This window comes from Hylobates moloch, unplaced genomic scaffold (assembly GCF_009828535.3).
Source record: "Hylobates moloch isolate HMO894 unplaced genomic scaffold, HMol_V3 SCAFFOLD_14, whole genome shotgun sequence".
NCBI lineage: Eukaryota > Metazoa > Chordata > Mammalia > Primates > Hylobatidae > Hylobates > Hylobates moloch.
Window position 1 is genome coordinate 89,448,181 of NW_026652289.1, and position 17,572 is coordinate 89,465,752.

At 41.6% G+C, this 17,572-nt stretch overlaps 1 long non-coding RNA gene across 1 annotated transcript in view; it reads left to right on the forward strand.

The window, feature by feature from the left end:
• The window catches only part of LOC131381158 (uncharacterized), a 35,787-nt gene that overhangs the window by 10,955 nt on the left and 7,260 nt on the right, over positions 1-17,572 (forward strand). The window contains exon 2 of the long non-coding RNA XR_009209660.1: positions 5,777-5,862. This is a non-coding gene — a long non-coding RNA (uncharacterized LOC131381158). The remainder of the gene's footprint in view (positions 1-5,776; positions 5,863-17,572) is intronic.

Below are 17,572 nucleotides of genomic sequence, written 5' to 3' on the forward strand. Positions count from 1 at the left end.
CCTGGCCCACCACTCTAGTCTTATTTTTCAGAATGTGTGTGTGTGTGTGTGTGTGTATGTGTGATGGAGTTTCGCTCTTGTTGCCCAGGCTGGAGTGCAATGGCACTATCTCGGCTCACCGCAATCCCTTCCTCGCAGGTTCAAGCAATTCTCCTGCCTCAGCCTCCCAAGTAGTTGGGATTACAGGCATGCACCACCACACCCAGCTAACTTTTTGTATTTTTAGTAGAGACGGGGTTTCTCCATGTTGGTCGAGCTGGTCTCAAACTCCCAACCTCAGGTGATCCGCCCGCCTCGGCCTCCCAAAGTGCTGGGATTACAGGTGTGAGCCACTGTGCCCAGCCTTTTCAGAATTTTATACTGGACAATTGCCAGTGTCTTCTGGCTAGTCTGAAACACCATTTTATTAATGTCACTCCCTGGTGCCAAAATCCTCAATGAGTCCTTATTAACCATGGAATAAAGTCTAAATTCCTTAGCATATGTTAAAAACCTCCACAATCCACAACCTAAGTAGCCAGATTTAGCAAATAAAAATACAGAATTTCCAGTTAATTTTGAATTTTAGATAAAGAAATACATAGTTTTTAGTATGTTACATGCAATATTTGGGACATACTTAAACTAATACATTATTTGCTGTTTATCTGAAATTCAAATTTAACTGGGCATCCTGTATTTCATCTGGCAAACCCATTTGACATTAACCTCTCTCTCTGGTCCTATAACTCAATACTCTCCATGGACCTCAGCTACTCTTGGTCTATCCTGAGGTCTCATGTTTCTTGTTGCATGTATTTTTGCTGCGGATGCCCAAGGAGAAAAAGCACAGCCTTTGGGAACAGAAAGATCTGAGTTTGAACCTCAGCTCTCTAGCTTACTAACCCTATGACTTGGGCAAGTAATTTAACTCTTCTAATCTCAGTTTTCTCTTCTGTAAAATGTGAACCCTGACATAAGAGACATAAGAGAAAGTGGTTGTGAGGATCAGATGAGCTATTCAAAACCCAGGACTTGAGGTCTAGTGTATATATTCAACATGTGAGTTCACTGTCATCATCGCTAGCATTTTTGAAAAGCAGACCTATGTCACCTCTTTCAGTCCTTGGTGATACAGTTGACCGTGATTTGCCAAGAAGCAATGTGGTCTGGGTTAAATTTAGAAGTCCTGAAGGCTGGAATGGAGGTCATCTCTCCTGGGTGTGCTAGCCTTACCAGGTCAAGCTTTCTGGCAGCAGGAGTGAAACAAGCTGTGCAGCAGGGAGGATCCAGGAACAAGGAGCCAAGGGGGTCTCCCAACACTGGGAGCCATCCTGCCTCCACTGGCCAAGGTTCCTCTACCCTACAAAACCTTTTCTTTTTACCTAACTCCTCTCAAGCCATAGCCCCTCACTCTCTTTGTTTGCTTAAGGCCAAATGTCTTTAGAAAGTGGTTACACCCTTGCTGTTTCCATTTCTACATGTGAAGCTCAGTTTACGCCCCAGTAACTCTTTGAAACCGTGCTTTCAACCCTCTTTAGTCACCTCCTGGTTTTCCGATTCAGTGTATTCTTTACTGATGTAGTTGGAAATGCTGACTGCCCATCTTCATATGTAGACCTTATGGCATTGTCCTCTTCTGGTTCTCCTCCTACTTCTCCGACTGCTCCTTTTAAGTGTCTTCTGGCTGCCCCTTCCATATGACTCTCCTGAGCAGGATGGTCGTAGAGTATGGAAGCCTAGCTCCTCTTGCCCAAAAGTCCATTGAAATAATGAATAAAATACACATATAGAGGAAAATAATTTATTGCTACAGGAAACCAAGGTTGAAATCATATATAAACTAGAAATCTGGGGGGCATTTCTTCAAGCAGTAATGATGGGCCAGGATTGAAAAGAGCCAGTGAGGGCTGTGTACCACCCTCTTTCTTGAGCAAGGACAATTTATCTAGAAAGTAAGTGGCAAAACTCCCTGGCCGACCCCACTGCCACTCTAACCACAGAGAGGCAAAGACAGTGTTACTCTGGCAGAGAGGAGGGTGAGGTGTGTTGAGGGGCCTGCTGAGAGGCCCACCACCAGAAGTACCTTCTGATCTTTGTCTTATACTATTGTACTATTATAAGACACTGCTAGCTTGCAGACTAAGGTATGCTATAATTTGAAACAGGCATTAAGCTGATAGCCGAGTGCTGTGTGTATGTGTGTAGAGGCCCGGGAGTTCTTCTGCAGAGAATCAGTGTGGTATACAGACAAAACTCCCTGCTGCAGCTGTACTCAGCACTCAGAGCTCCTGGCTGGTGGCCTCAGCACTCATTACCTCTAGCTTCCCTCCTCTTCCCTTCCCTCCCCAAGCCATTCCTCATCCACCCTTGCTGAGGCAGGGAGGCAGGAAGGGCTGAGCTGCACAGGGGTGATTTGGAAGCTTGAGGTTTGGATGTAGTTTGTCCCATCCAAAACTCACGTTGAAATTTGATTCCTAATTTGGCAGTGTTGGGAGATGGGGCTTTGTGAGAGGTGTCTGGGTCATGCGGGCTGATCCCTCATAAATAGATTAACGCCTTCTCTCCAGAGTGAGTTCTCTCTCCAGGGACTGGATTAGTTACTGCGAGAGTAGATTGTTTGGTCTCTGCACAAGCCCTCTTCCCACTCTGCTTTCTATCATCAGTTAAAGCAAGCTGCCTGATCTTGGACTTTCTAGTCACCAGAATGTGAGCCAAATAAACTTATTTTCTTTGTAAATTGCCCAGTCTTTGGTATTCTGTTAGGGCAGCAGAAAACAAAGTCCCAGCTATACCCAAGGACAGAGAACGCAGAACACTAAAGTGGAGAGGAAGGAGCCGTGCAGAAGCACACTGCTGTTGCCCACTGGTGCCTGAGAACACAGAGATGGCATACATAGGTGTTGGACAGAGGATGCCACCAACAGGGCAACGAGACTGTTTACATTGAGCAAATAAGAAAATTGATTGAACAAATAATTCAATATATTTAAGGTATTAGAGATTTCTCACCATCAGAGAAGGTGAAATACAGAAAGAAGCTAAGTTTGAAGGAGCCCTGAGATGTTGGATTGGAATTAGAAGTATTGGTATACATTCATGGAAAAGTACATGGAGAACTGCAGAACTCTAGGCACATAATGACTCCACCCAAACTCTGGCACTGAGTGACTGACTGTTGCAGGGGGCAGAGGAGGGTAAAAAAGGCTGGTCCCCTTGCCTCAAGTGGGAGACAGCCCTGCTGTGTGGTTAATACTTCAGATCCCTCACCTGTGGATCAGGCCATGATGGACTTTACCTGAGATCACACATCCTGGCTAGGCTCTTTCCCTTTCCCTGTTCATCTTCTCTCCTTCCCTTATAGGTTCTTCGAGGAATTCAGTGCCTTGATAGATCATGTGTACCCCACACCTGCTTTCAAATTCTGTTTTTAGGGAACCCAACCTAAGAACATCAGTAGTAACCATTTATTCAAGTGGCTGATAACTGGAACCAAGTGGAGTCAGTATGGCTGACCACTAATTAGGAGTAAAAAGGGAGGGCAGCGCGGGGAGCAAGGGATTTGGAATGTTCTCTAATTTGCCTTGGGTCTAAGCGGGTACTATTCATTCACTGAAAACTGAAGGAGTAGTTCTGGGATGGAGTGAGGGAGGAGACAAGTTAATTCCATTTTGGACATGTTGAGTTGGAGATGCCTGTGGGACACCAGGGCAGCCAGGCAGGCAGACATGAAGAAGGCAGTTGGAGTTTAGAGTTTGGGATAGGAAATCTGAGCTGGAGATCTAGATTTGGGAATTAAAAGCAAATAAATGGCAGTTACAATAGGGGTATTATGTTCATAATCATGGCTCCATACGGGAAGAGTTGCAGGGTGCTGTGTTGAATTTTTAGGTTAACATGAAGGAAGGCAATCTAGTTCTCCAATCTAGTCCCTTTGGCTCATTGATAGAATTCTTTAGCTGGATAATCTTTGACCTAACCTTAAAAAAAAAAATTCTCATGTTCCTGTTGCAGCTCCGTGTCATCATTAGGATCAAATATAATAAGAATAATATGAAAATAATTAACTTTTGTTCACAATGTGTTGTAGTCACAATAATGATGTATATTATTATTATGCCAAAATGAACAAAGCACTCTTACTCACTTCCTCTTCCAGAGCCAGAATTAACTGTTTGCCTAAGGCCCCATAATGAAGACTGTTAGCATGTAGAATCTGAAAGAACTCTTTTTACCCAATTAATTAATTTTGGACATTAAGCCCGGGTCTCTGTCCTCTTTTCCTCAAGAGCAATGAGTCTCACAAGATCTGGTGATTTAAAAATAAGGAAAAAACAAAAGTAATGAGACCTGAGGATAGCTAACTCAATTTTTAAGATGAAAGCCCATGAAATAAATAAAACTGCAAAGCATAAACTTGATTTTGACAAAGCCTGGGGAGTGATTCCCCGACAGGGAGTGATTCCCCGACAGGGGTAGAATTGAAGGAAGTGGTTTTTACTGCACACTTTACAGAGCTTCTTATTGGTGTAATCTGGGGTATGGAAGGGAAAATAAATTTTTGTTCATGAAGTCATTGCTGAAGGCTTTCCCTAGCTGCTCAGCTTACTAATACAGTCTCATTGCTTTGTATCAGTCTGAACCACCATGCATTACGTTCTCTTTTCACTGTAGCACTTCTCTAGAGGGCACCATCTTTTGCCAGTCCCTAGGTGGAAAAGACTTTGGAGTTTAAGCAGACCACCATGCGTAAGACTGGTCCATTTCCTCAGCATTCCTCATTCAGGCTACCTTTTTGTTGGCAGAGCTGGTGACTTCCCGTTCTACAATCAATTCACCAAGATCTCTAATAGAAAATGTTAATGTTTGGTTTTGGTTCACTGTATCCTAATAATGAAAACTTCCTCAACAATATTTAAAATTGTCTGTGGATCCTACCTGAATTAGGTTTGAAATAATAAAAATTACCATATCAAATAAAATCTTAACATTTTAATTCCTCATGGTCATTCTATAAATTGTATGACGTAATGTGGTATAGCAAAGAATAGCACTTGTGGGGAAAAACTCTATTTCTAGACATTTTGAGGGTGAGCTGAAATTCATGTAACTACAGAATCATTTGAAAGAAGTGTATAAACTTAATGGGCAGTCCCCCCACTCCCACATTTACACAGCTGTTACATATCTCTTTAACTATTAATATAGAAACAAAAATACTTTCTATTTACAAACTTCTGGGGTATGCTGCTCTTTAAAATTCTTCACTATGGTTTAGTATTAAAGAGTCATGTCTTTTTCCTTGTTTATTTTTTATTTTTTCGAGATGGAGTTTTGCTCTTGTTACTCAGGCACGATCTTGGCTCACCACAGCCTCCGCCTCCCAGGTTCAAGCGATTCTCCTGCTTCAGCCTCCCGAGTAGCTGGGATTACAGGCATGTGCCACCATGCCTGGCTAATTTTGTATTTTTACTAGCGATGGTGTTTCTCCTTGTTGGTCAGGCTGGTCTTGAACTCCCGACCTCAGGTGATCCACCCGCCTTGGCCTCCCAAAGTGCTGGGATTACAGGCGTGAGCCACCATGCCTGGCCATCTTTTTCCATTTTAATAAGAGATCATTTAATAATTTTCCTATTAATATTTTAGCAAGTAAGTTTTAAAGAATGATTTCAAAAGAATACTCACATCCTGTATGTTTACTCAGTGAACCCACCTGTCTGAGTCTGTTTTGCATTACTGTAAAGGAATACCTGAGGTAATTTATAAGAAGAGGTTTATTTGGTCCACTGTTCTGCAGGCTGTACAAGAAGCATGGTACCAGCATCTACTTCTGGTCAGGACCTCAGGAGGCTTCCAACCATGCTGGAGGTGAAAGGGGAGCAGGTGAGTCACATGGTGAGGGAGGGAACAAGAGAGGGGACAGGAGTGCCGTGCTCTTTTAAATAATCAGCTCTCCTGTGAGCTAATAGAGAACTCACTCATTACAGTGAGGATGACACCAAGTCCCTCATGAGGAATCCACCTTCCTGACTCAAATGTCTCCCACCAGGCCCCACGTCTAACACTGGAGATCAATTTCAATATGAGATTTGGAGAGAACAAATATCCAAACTATATCACCACTTCATCATTCAACCCACCAAGCTCAGAGAACACAGCACCAAAACAAAAAAAAACCTTTGATCCCCTTCCTCATCCTTCTCCCCCATCTCCCATGTCTTTGAAACTTGACTCAAAGAAAGAGGGAAGCCTCAGTAATTTGCTTCTTGATTTATAGCCATGTTCATACTAGGCTTCCAGAGACAGTGGTTGTAGTGGGTTTGGAGCATGCTCACTGGAGCCAGACTGATATGGTTTGGATCTGTTCCCCACCCAAATCTCATCTTGAATTGTATTCCCATAATTCCCACATGTCATGGGAGGGACCCAGTGGGAGATAAGTGGAGTCATGGGGGCAGTTTCTCCCATACTGTTCTCATGGTAGTGAATAAGTCTCATGAGATCTGATGGTTTTATCAGGGGTTTCTGCTTTTGTATCTTCCTCATTTTCTCTTGCCACCACCATGTAAGAAGTGCCTTTCGCCTCCCACAATGATTCTGAGGCCTTGCCAACCTTGTGGAAATGTAAGTCCAATTAAACCTCTTTTTCTTCCCAGTCTTGGGTATGTCTTTATCAGCAGCATGAAAATGGACTAATACAGTAAATTGGTACCAGTTGAGTGGGGTGTTGCTGAAAAGATACCTGAAAATGTGGAAGCAACTTTGGAACGGGGTAACAGGCAGAGGTTGGAACAGTTTGGAGGGCTGAAAGAAGACAGGAAAATGTGAGAAAGTTTGGAACGTCCTAGAGATGTGTTGAATGACTTTGACAAAAATGCTGGTAGTGATATGAACAATAAGGTCCAGGCTAAGGTGGTCTCAGATAGAGATGAGGAACTTGTTGGGAACTGGAGCAAATGTGACTTTTGTTATGTTTTAGCAAAGGGACTGGCGGCATTTTGCCCCTGCCCTAGGGATTTGTGGAACTTTGAACTTGAGAGAGATGATTTAGGGCATCTGGCGGAAGAAATTTCTAAGCAGCAAAGCATTCAAGAGGTGACTTGGGTGCTGTTAAAGGCATTCAGTTTTAAAAGGGAAGCAGAGCATAAAAGTTCAGAAAATGTGCAGCCTGACAGTGCGATAGAAAAGAATCCTAGCTGGGCGCAGCAACTCATGCCTGTAATCCCAGCACTTTGGGAGGCTGAGGTGGGCAGATCCCTTGAGGTCAGGAATTCTAGACTACCCTGGCCAACATGGTGAAACCCCATCTCTACTAAAAATACAAAAATTAGCCAGGCATGGTGGCTCACACCTGTAATCCCAGCTACTCGGGAGGCTGAGGCAAGAGAATCACTTGAACCCAGGAGATGGAGGTGGCAGTAAGCCAAGATTACACCATTGCACTCCAGCATGGGCAACAGAGTGAGACTCCATCAGAAAAAAAAAAGAAAGAAAATCTCATTTTCTGAGGAGGAATTCAAGCAGGTATTTGTAAATTCAAGCAGATATTTGCATAAGTAACAAGGAGCCAAATGTTAATCCCCAAGATGATGGAGAAAATGTCTCCAGAGCATGTCAGAGACCTTTGCAGCAGGCTCTCCCATCAAAGACCCAGAGGTCTAGGAAGAAAAAATGGTTTTGTGGGCAGGGCCCAGGGTCCCTGTGCTGTGTGCAGTCTAGGGACTTGGTGCCCTGCATCCCAGCTGCTCCAGCCATGGCTGAAAAGGGCCAACATGGAGCTCAGGCCATGGCTTCAGAGGGTGCAAGCCCCAAGCCTTGGCAGCTTCCATGTGGTGTTGAGCCTGCAGGTGCACAGAAGTGAAGAATTGGGGTTTGGGAACCTCTGACTAGATTTCAGAAGATGTATGGAAATGACTGGATGCCCAGGCAGAAGTTTGCTGCAGGGGCAGGGCCCTCATGGAGAACCTCTGCTAGGGCAGCCAGAAGGGAAATGTGGGGTTGAAGCCCCCACAGAGTCCCTACTGGGTCACCACCTAGTGGAGCTGTGAGAAGAGGTCCACCATCCTCCAGACCCCAGAATAGTAGATCCACTGACAGCTTGCACTGTGCTCCTGGAAAAACCACAGACACTCAATGCTGGCCCATGAAATCAGCCAGGAGGGAGGCTATACCCTGCAAAGTCACAGGGATGGAGCTGTCCAAAACCATGGGAACCCACCTCTTACATCAGCGTGACCTGGATGTGAGACCTGGAGTCAAAGGAGATCATTTTGGAGCTTTATTTTTAATTAATTAATTAATTAATTAATTTGTTCATTTATTTATTTTTTGAGACAGAGTTTCACTCTTGTTGCCCAGGCTGTAGTACAATGGCGTGATCTCAGCTCACTGCAACCTCCGCCTCCTAGGTTCAAGCAATTCTCCTGCCTCAGCCTCCTGAGTAGGCACCCACCACCATGTCTGGCTAATTTTTGAATTTTTAGTAGAGATAGGGTTTCACCATGTTGGCCAGGCTGGTCTTGAACTCCTGACCTCAGGTGATCCACCCGCCTCGGCCTTCCAAAGTGCTGAAATTATAGGCCTGAACCACTGTTCCTGGCTATTTTGGAGCTTTAAAATTTGACTGCCCTGCTGGATTTCCAACTTGCATGAGCCCTGTAACTCCTTTGTTTTGGCCAATTTATCCCATTTGGAATGGCTGTATTTACCCAATACCTGTACCCCCGTTGTATCTAGGAAGTAACTAGCTTGCTTTTGATTTACAAACTCATAGGCAGAAGGGACTTGCCTTGTTTCAGATGAGACTTTGGACTGTGGACTTTTGGGTTAGTGCTGAAATCCGTTAAGACCTTGGGGGACTGTTGGGAAGGCATGATTGGTTTTGAAAAGTGAGGACACAAGATTTGGAGGGGCCAGGGGCAGAATGATATGGTTTTGCTCTGTGTTCTCACACAAATGTCAACTTGAACTGTGCTCCCATAATTCTCATATACTTATGGGAGGGACCCAGTGGGAGATCATTGGAATCATGGGGGCAGTTTTCTCCATACTGTTCTCATGGTAGTGAATAAGTCTTATGAGATCTAATGATTTTATCAGGGGTTTCTGCTTTTGCATCTTTCTCATCTTCTCTTGCTGCTGCCATGTAAGAAGTGCCTTTCACCTCCCACCATGATTCTGAGGCCTCCCCAGCCATGTGGAACTTTAAGTCCACTTAAACCTCTTTTTCTTCCCAGTCTTGGGTAAGTCTTTATAAGCAGCATGAAAATGGACTAATACACAGACTACCTGGATTCTAACCCTAACTGCTATTTAATAGCCGTTATCAATAGCTGATATTAGGCAAGATACTTAGCCTCTCTGTAACTCAGTTTTCTCATCTGTAAAACGGGGATAATATGTACCCACCCCACAGGGTCATTATAAAAAATCAGTCTATAATAGTGGCTGTCACACAGTTAGTTTGGAGTGTTAGCCACTGCCATTATTACCATGGAGCTCAGTCTTTGGCTACAAATCAATTTGTTGGGCTTCTTTAAAAGTTTGGCCCACACACATGAACAAAGAGGAAATTTGGAGAGGAAGGGCTGAATTTCTAATTCTGCCTCAGTCTTCTATTTATTTAATTTTTAATTTTTTTTCTTTTTTGAGACAGGGTCTTGCTCTGTAGCCAAGGCTGGAGTACAGTGGAATGATCTCAGCTCACTGCAGCCTCAACCTCCTGGGCTCAAGCAACCTCCTGTCTCAGTCTCCTGAGTAGCTGAGATTACATGCCTGTGCCACCATGCCTGGTTAATTTTTTATATTTGTAGAGATAGATCTCGCTCTGTCACCCAAGCTGGAGTGGAGTGGCATGATCATTGCTCACTGCAGCCTCAACCTCCTGGGCTCAAATGATCCTCCCACCTTGGCCTCCTGAGTAGCTGGGATAGACTACAGGCATGCACCACGACCTCCAGCTAATTGTTTGAAAATATGTTTTAGACATGGGGACTGACTATGTTGCCCAGGCTGGCTTCCAACTCCTGGACTCAAGTTATCCTCCCCCCTCAGCCTCCCAAAGTGCTGCGATTACAGATGTGAACCACCATGTCCAGCTCAGTCTCCTATTTAAAGCAAATCTGGGAGCAGCTCTCCTCAACGGGAAACAGAATGATCAGAAAAGTGAAAGTAACATGTGTTGAGACCTTAGCAAGTACCAGATGCCATGCATATCTTACATACAGTCTTCAAAAACCTAAGCTTTACATACTGTTATTATCTACTTCTTGCAAATGAGGAAACAAGCGAAGAGTGATGAAGTTGCTAATAAATGGTGGAGTTGGCATTTGATCCCAGGAGCTCTGGCTTTAAAACCCACCTGTTTAACCAAGAGTGGCAGGGATTTTTTTTTTTTTTAATTAAACACACCACAGTTCCTATTTCTTAAGTCTAAGGCTCTTTATATTTTTTGGAAATTCAAATATCTATACTCCTTATGAATGGCACGTAAATCTACTTCCCCACCTTAAGCTCATCCCCTCTGGCTGGTCCAATAGAGTACTTTAGTTTCAAGAAAAATTTATATTTTGAGCTTCCCTGCTAAACTAGGAGTTAAAGAATGCTGACCTTAAAGCCCTGGCTGTAGCAGTAGATTTTGCCATGACTGTTGTGGAATAGGCTATTAGGCAGGGATGGGAAGAATTTGGGATGTAAAGCTGGAAATTACTGGGATATCAATTGCTGGCACTTCTGGGTTTTATATGTTGTATTCCCTACTACTCAAGGCCCCCAAGCTTTAGTCTATCTTAGGCATTCACTGTCTTCCTTCCCATCTCTTACTATAATGTCTTATCTGTAGGTCCTGATCCTTAGGATGATTTTTCTCTTTTAGTCTATGCTGTATCCATTTCAAGCCAGGATATCACTTAACTTTCTAGGTTCTCAGGAAAGCAGGGTTCTTCCCTATCTCTATTTTGCCTAGGTTTCCTGCCCTTTAGCATGGCAGTGAAATTTTTAAAATAACAGTTACGTGTTTCATCTATTCAGCCGGCATTCCCAGAGTACTGCTCACAGAAAATTTTTTGATTTGCTTTTTTTGTGATTGTGTATACTCTATCTTTTTTACTTGTTAGTGTCCATATCCATTTTTATTTTCAGGGTGAAATTATCAGTGTTATACACGCTTGTTTTGTTTTGGCTTTGTATTTGAATTTGCTTCACTCCATTTTTCTCCACTTTTAAGGCTTTAAAAACATAGGTCCGTCGGCATCTTCTTCACTCTTTTTTTTTTTTTTAATTGACATGACATCCATAGCATAACATTAATCATTTTATTTTTTGAGGCAAGGTCTCTCTCTGTTACTCAGGCTGGAGTGTAGTGGGGCCATAGCTCATTATAGCCTCAACCTCCCAGGCTCAAGCAATCCTCCTGCCTCAGCCCTAGAGTAGCTGGCACCACAGTTGTGTGCCACTATGTGCTAACTTTTGTATTTTCTGTAGAGACAGGGTTTCGCCACATTGCCCAGGCTGGTCTTGGACTCCTGATCTCAAGGGATCCTCCTACCTTGGCTTCCCAAAGTGCTGGGATTGTAGATGTGAGCCACCGCACCTGGCCATATTAATCATTTTAAAGTATACAATTCAGTGCCGTTTAGAACATTCACAATGTGTACCACCTCTATATAGTTTCAAAACATTTTCATTAGCCCAAAAGAAAACCCTTTACCCATTAAGCAGTCACTCCTCATTCTACCCTCTTTTAGCCCCTGGAACAACCAATCTGCTTTCTATCCGTAATGATTTTTCTATTCTGAATATTACATATAAATGAAACCCATATATGACCTTCGTGTCTGATTTATTCTACTTAGCATAATGTTTTCAAGGTACCTCCATGTTGTAGCATGTATCAGTCCTTTGTTCCTTTTTTATGGCTGAATAATATTCTATTATATGCATATGTCACATTTTATTTATTCATTCATTCTTTTATGGACATGTGGTTTGTTTCCATCTTTTGGCTATTGTGAATAGTCTTGCTGTGAACATCCATGTACATGTATTTGTTTAAGTATCTGTTGTCAATTCTTTGCAGTATGTACCTTGAAGTACAATTGCTGGGTCATAGGGTAATTCCATGTTTTATTTTTTGAGAAACCACCAAATGGTTTTTAACCATGGTTGCACCATTTTATATTCCATCAGCAATGTACAAGAGTTCCAATTTCTCTAACTCCTTAGCAATACTTACTGTTTTCTGGGGTTTTTGTTGTTGTTGTTGTTGTTGTTTGGTTTTGGTTTTTTAATTATAGCAATCCTAGTGGGTTTGAAGTGGTATCTCATTGTGGTTTTGATTTACATTTCCCTAATGACTAATGATGTTGAGCATCTTTTTATGTGGCTGTTGCCCACTGGTATATCTTCTTTGAAGAAATATCTGCTTAAGCACTCTGCCCATTTTTAAACTGAGTTGCTTGTCTTTTTTGTTGAGCTGTAAGAGTTTTTAAAAGTACATTTTTGATACCAGGCACTTAGCAGATATATGAGTTGCAAATGTCCCATTCTTTAGGTTGTCTTTTCACTTTCTTGGTAATGTCCTGACGTAAAAGTTTCAAATTTAGACACAGTCCATTTTACCTGTGTTTTTCTCTTATTGCTTGTGCTTTTGGTGCCATATCTAAGAATTCATTGCCAAATCCAAACTGATAAAAATTTACCTTGATCCTTTTTTCTAAGAGTTTAGCAGTTTTTGTTTCTACATTTAGGTTTTTTTTTTGAGACAGAGTCTCACTCTGGCTCTGTTGCCCAGGATAGAGCATGATGGCATGATCTCAGCTCACTGCAACCTCTCTGCCTCCTGAGTTCAAGCCATTCTCCTGCCTCAGCCTCCCAAGTAGCTGGGATTACAGGCATTTACCAGCACGCCGGCTAATTTTTGTATTTTTAGTAGAGACAGTGTTTCAGCATGTTGGCCAGACTGGTCTTGAACTCCTGACCTCAGGTGATCCACCTGCCTCAGCCTCCCAAAGTGCTGGATTTACAGGTGTGAGCCACTACATCCGGTCTTTTTTTTTTTTTTTTAATCCATTTTGAGTTACTTTTTGTATATGGTGTGAGGTAGGGGTCCAAAAAGTGTCATTCTTTTGGATGTGGATATCCAGTTTTCCCAGAACCATTTGTTGAAAAGATTACTTCTTCCCCATCAAATGGTCTTGTCACCCTTGTTGAAAATCAATTGTCCATAGATGTATGGGTTTACTTCTGGACTCTCAATTCTATTCCATTGATGTTTATCTCTGTCCTTATGCCAATACCACACACTCTTTTGATTACTGTAGCTATGTAGTAAGTTTTGCAATTGGAAACTATGAGTCTTCCAACTGTGTTATTTTTTTGATATTATTTTAGATAATCAGGGCCCCTTGCAATTCCCTATGAATTTGACAGGATCAACTTTTCCATTTCTGCAAAAAAAAAGGCATTGGAATTTTTATAGGAATTGCATTGAATATGTAGATCACTTTGGGTAGCATTGCTGTCTTAACAATATTAAATATTCCAATTTCCAATAGATGAATATGAGATATCTTTTCATTTATTGATGTCTTCTTAACTTTCTTCCAGCAATGTATTGTAGTTTTCAGTGCACAAGGCTTTCACCTCCTTGGTTAAATTTATTCCTAGATATTTTATTCTTTTGGATGCTATTATAAATGAGACTGTTTTCCTAAGTTCCTTTTTGAATCATTCTTGCATGTCCACTATTAATTTGTACTGAAATCTTCTAAGCTTTTCATTAACTTGTCACTTTGTAATTGTTCTCAAGTCATAAATTACCCAACAATATTGAAAATATTTATTATTTAAGAATATCACCAACTTCTGAGCACAATTCTTTTTTCTCTTTCTTATTACATCTAGTACAGTGTACTCTTTACTTATAATATAGGTATTCAGTAAATTTATTAATTTACCAATTTTTATTCATTATTTATTTTTATGTATTTTTAAATTTTAGAGTCAGGGTCTTGCTCTGTCGCCTAGGCGAGAGGGCAGCAGCACAGTCATAGCTCATTGCAGACTCAAACTCCTGGGCTCAAGCAAGCCTTCCCCCTCAACTTCCCAAGTAGCTAGGACTACAGGCATGCACCACCATGTCCAGTGAATTTTTAAGTTTTTTGTGGAGATGGAGTCTCTATATGTCACCCAGGCTGGTCTTGAACTCTGGGCCTCAAGTGATCCTCTGCCTCAGCCTCCCAAAGCTCTGGGATTACAGGTGTGAGCTACCACGCCCAGCCCTTGATTCATTACTTTAAAAAATGCAAAATCATGTCCTGTAAGTATCTATCCATGCTTTCTTTCTATTCCTATTAGCATTGCCTTAGTCAGGCACATGCAGTTTCTCCCTATGGGATTTTCAGGTTTTTTAAAATATTGTCTCTTCTTCCTTCCTAAATCTTGATGGTAATTTGTTTTTGCAGTCTGGATCAAGATCAAAATTGCTGCTGGCTACCTCAACTTCTCTTTGGTTCATCCATGCTGCTCTTAAGGGAGAAAGAGAGAAAGGGTTCAGGTTCAGTTATTAAAATACCTCTTCCATGAAGCTTCCCCTAGACTGATTATTGAAAAGCTAAAGCTAATTACCTCTATTTTTCCATCTCATTTGCATGAAATCGTAATCTCTCCAGCTTTGTATCTAATTATGTACTCACTCTTGCCTTAATTAAAATGTATTTAAAATCACAGAATTAGAAGTTGGAGGCGAACTTAGGAATATAATGCAGACTCCTGGTTAAATGTGGTCGAATGAGCACATTCACTTGTCGCTGATGCCTAGCCAAAGCCTTCTTAAATGTCAATATATTCAAAATGCATAAACCAACAAGGACAAAGAAACTGGGTAAGAAGATGACAGTGACTACACTTCAAGAGTTGTAAAGCCCATGGAAAGGTGGAAACTGACCTAGCAGAGTGATAACCCATTAAACTATTAATGAAAGACTCAGAGCAAGCCAATTCCCAGAACTCCAGAAAAGCTTGGGTATTAGAGGTGCTAGATATCTCTGAAAGGGGAAAAGTGACTGAAAAAAAAGCCATAGTTGAGGGCAGGGATACTTTACAGAAAATGGGACTTAAACGAAAGCCAATATTAGACAGTGACAACCTAGCTCCCTTCTCCAACTCAGCTCTGAGAATTCTGCAACCAGCTTACCCTCTTCAACCCACAGGAAACTGGAAAATTCCTCTTTGGGAAAATGTTCCACCCCAAGAGCAGGGAAAACATTCCAAGCTTAATAAGATCATTCTACACTGATCAACCCAACCTCCTACTCTGCCTCACCTCTGGTATTGGTCTCACTGTTCCTTTTTTTAGTTTAATTTATTGTGGTAAAAACACTGAACATGAAATCTACCCTGTTAACACATTGTTAGGTGTACGACATGTTTTTCTTGCCTATAGGCACATTGTCATGCTGCAGATCTCTAGAGCTTATTCATCTTGTTTAACTGATACTTTATGCCTATGATTAGTCACTGTCTTATAAAGGATCACCTTCAGACAATAAAGGAATTTCTCCAGCATGAAGGACAGAATGAACAAAATGGAACTCAGAGGAAATCAAAGCAATGGAGTTGGCAGGAAAATGTGTTTAAAAAATACCTACTGTCTGTTCTTGTTGCTAGGAAAAGATATCATATCTCCACTCTCCCCAAAGAAAGGAGGCTTTAAAAAGGAGCATTGAGAAGAAAAGAGACCCTTGTAAGTGGAAAATGCTATAGTAGAAAAAAAAATTCAACAGAAAGGAAGGAAAATAAGACAAGGAAAATAAAGTGGTTTCTGAGGACTGAAACCATAGTTTACTGTTTAAATTTACAAGACATTACTCTTTCAGTCTCTTCACAAATAAAACTTTATTATAAAAGGGACCTCTTTCATGAGGCAATAAAAGAAGCAAATAACCTTGTTTATTCTGGGATTTATTTCCCCCAGAACCTGTTAAAATAAACATCAAACTGTCCGATTTACCAATAGAGATCATCTAGTGACAGTTTACTCCCCAAGAATCGTTTTTTTCTTTTTCTTTCTCTCTCTCTCTCTTTTTCTTTTTTTTTTTTTTTTTTTGAGACAGGGTCTCGTTCTATTGCCCAGGCTGGAGTGCAGTGGCATGATCATAGTTCACTGCAGCCTCCAACTCCTTGACTCAAGTGATCCTCCCTCCTTAGTCTCCTGAGTAGCTGGGACTACAGGCATGCATCACCACACTCAGCTAATTTTTTTATTTTTTGGTAGAGTCAAGGGTCTCACTATGTAATCTACGCTGGTCTCAAACTCCTGGGCTCAAGTGATCCCCCCTCAGCAGCCTCTCAAAGTGCTGGGATTACAGGCATGAGCCACTAAGACTGGCACCAACACTCTTTGAATCTGTCACCTCAAAATCCTTGCTGTGTCCACCAACTCTAAACTATTATCCTTATCCAATTCTGATCAAGCCCTAGCATTGGAAGGCCTGCCTTAAACCAGACTTCAAAACTTCATAAATGTCAACTTTTCCCTGCCCCTTCTGAGAGGCTACTAAGACTCTGTCAAGTTAGTGTTCTTCCTTACTGCCATAGGAATAAAGTTGTCTTTGTTTAATCAATGGGCTGTTTTAGTGATATTTTGGTGGAGCCAAAATTATTACCTTTCAAAAATTAGTACAAAAAGACATAATGGGAGATAGAAGAAAAAAGAAAAGCAAGTTAAAAGATCAGAGATCTAACATCTGAATAATATAATAGAAATTTCAACAAGAGAAAGAAAAAATACTTGGAAGAAAAATACTAAAAGAAATAATTTGAGAAAATTTCCCAGAACTGAAGGCCATAAATTTCTAGAATACAGGGCATGATGAAGTCAAAGGAGACCCACACCAAAGTTAAAATCATTGTGCAATTTCAGAAATGTTGAGACATTATAGAAAGCCGAGGAAAAGTGCTTGGTTGCCTGCAGATTAATATTATTACCACCAGATGGCAAGAATTCCTCAAAGGCTCTAAGTCTAAGATTTTTGTTTCATTTTCTTCTTCAGATCTTTCCAACGCATTAGAAAGAGAATTCTCATTTGGCTTCTCTCCATCTAGTCTGGCTCCGTCAGAGATCTGACTCTTTTCTTCCTAAATGGCTCTGCTAGAAGGTCACTATATAATCAGCTTAGAGGAGTAAGTACATTCTCTTTGAGAAATTGACTCATGTGGCTTTGAGGTTAAAAGAAAGACTTTTAAGAGAATGGACTCTGGACTACAGTTGTCTATTGTGAACAGAAGGACTTCTGTCATGCAGGGATTCCACAAAGCATTCGTTCATTCATTCATTCATTCATTCTTCCAGCAAGTTTTATTGATGCTGACTATATGCTGGGTACTGTGTTAGGCACTAGGAATAATACTTCAGTAAAAGAAAATCAGGCCGGGCGCGGTGGCTCACGCCTGTAATCCCAGCACTTTGGGAGGCCGAGGTGGGCGGATCACCTGAGGTCGGGAGTTGAAGACCAGCCTGACCAATATGGAGAAACCCCGTCTCTACTAAAAATACAAAATTAGCCAGGCATGGTGGTACATGCCTGTAATCCCA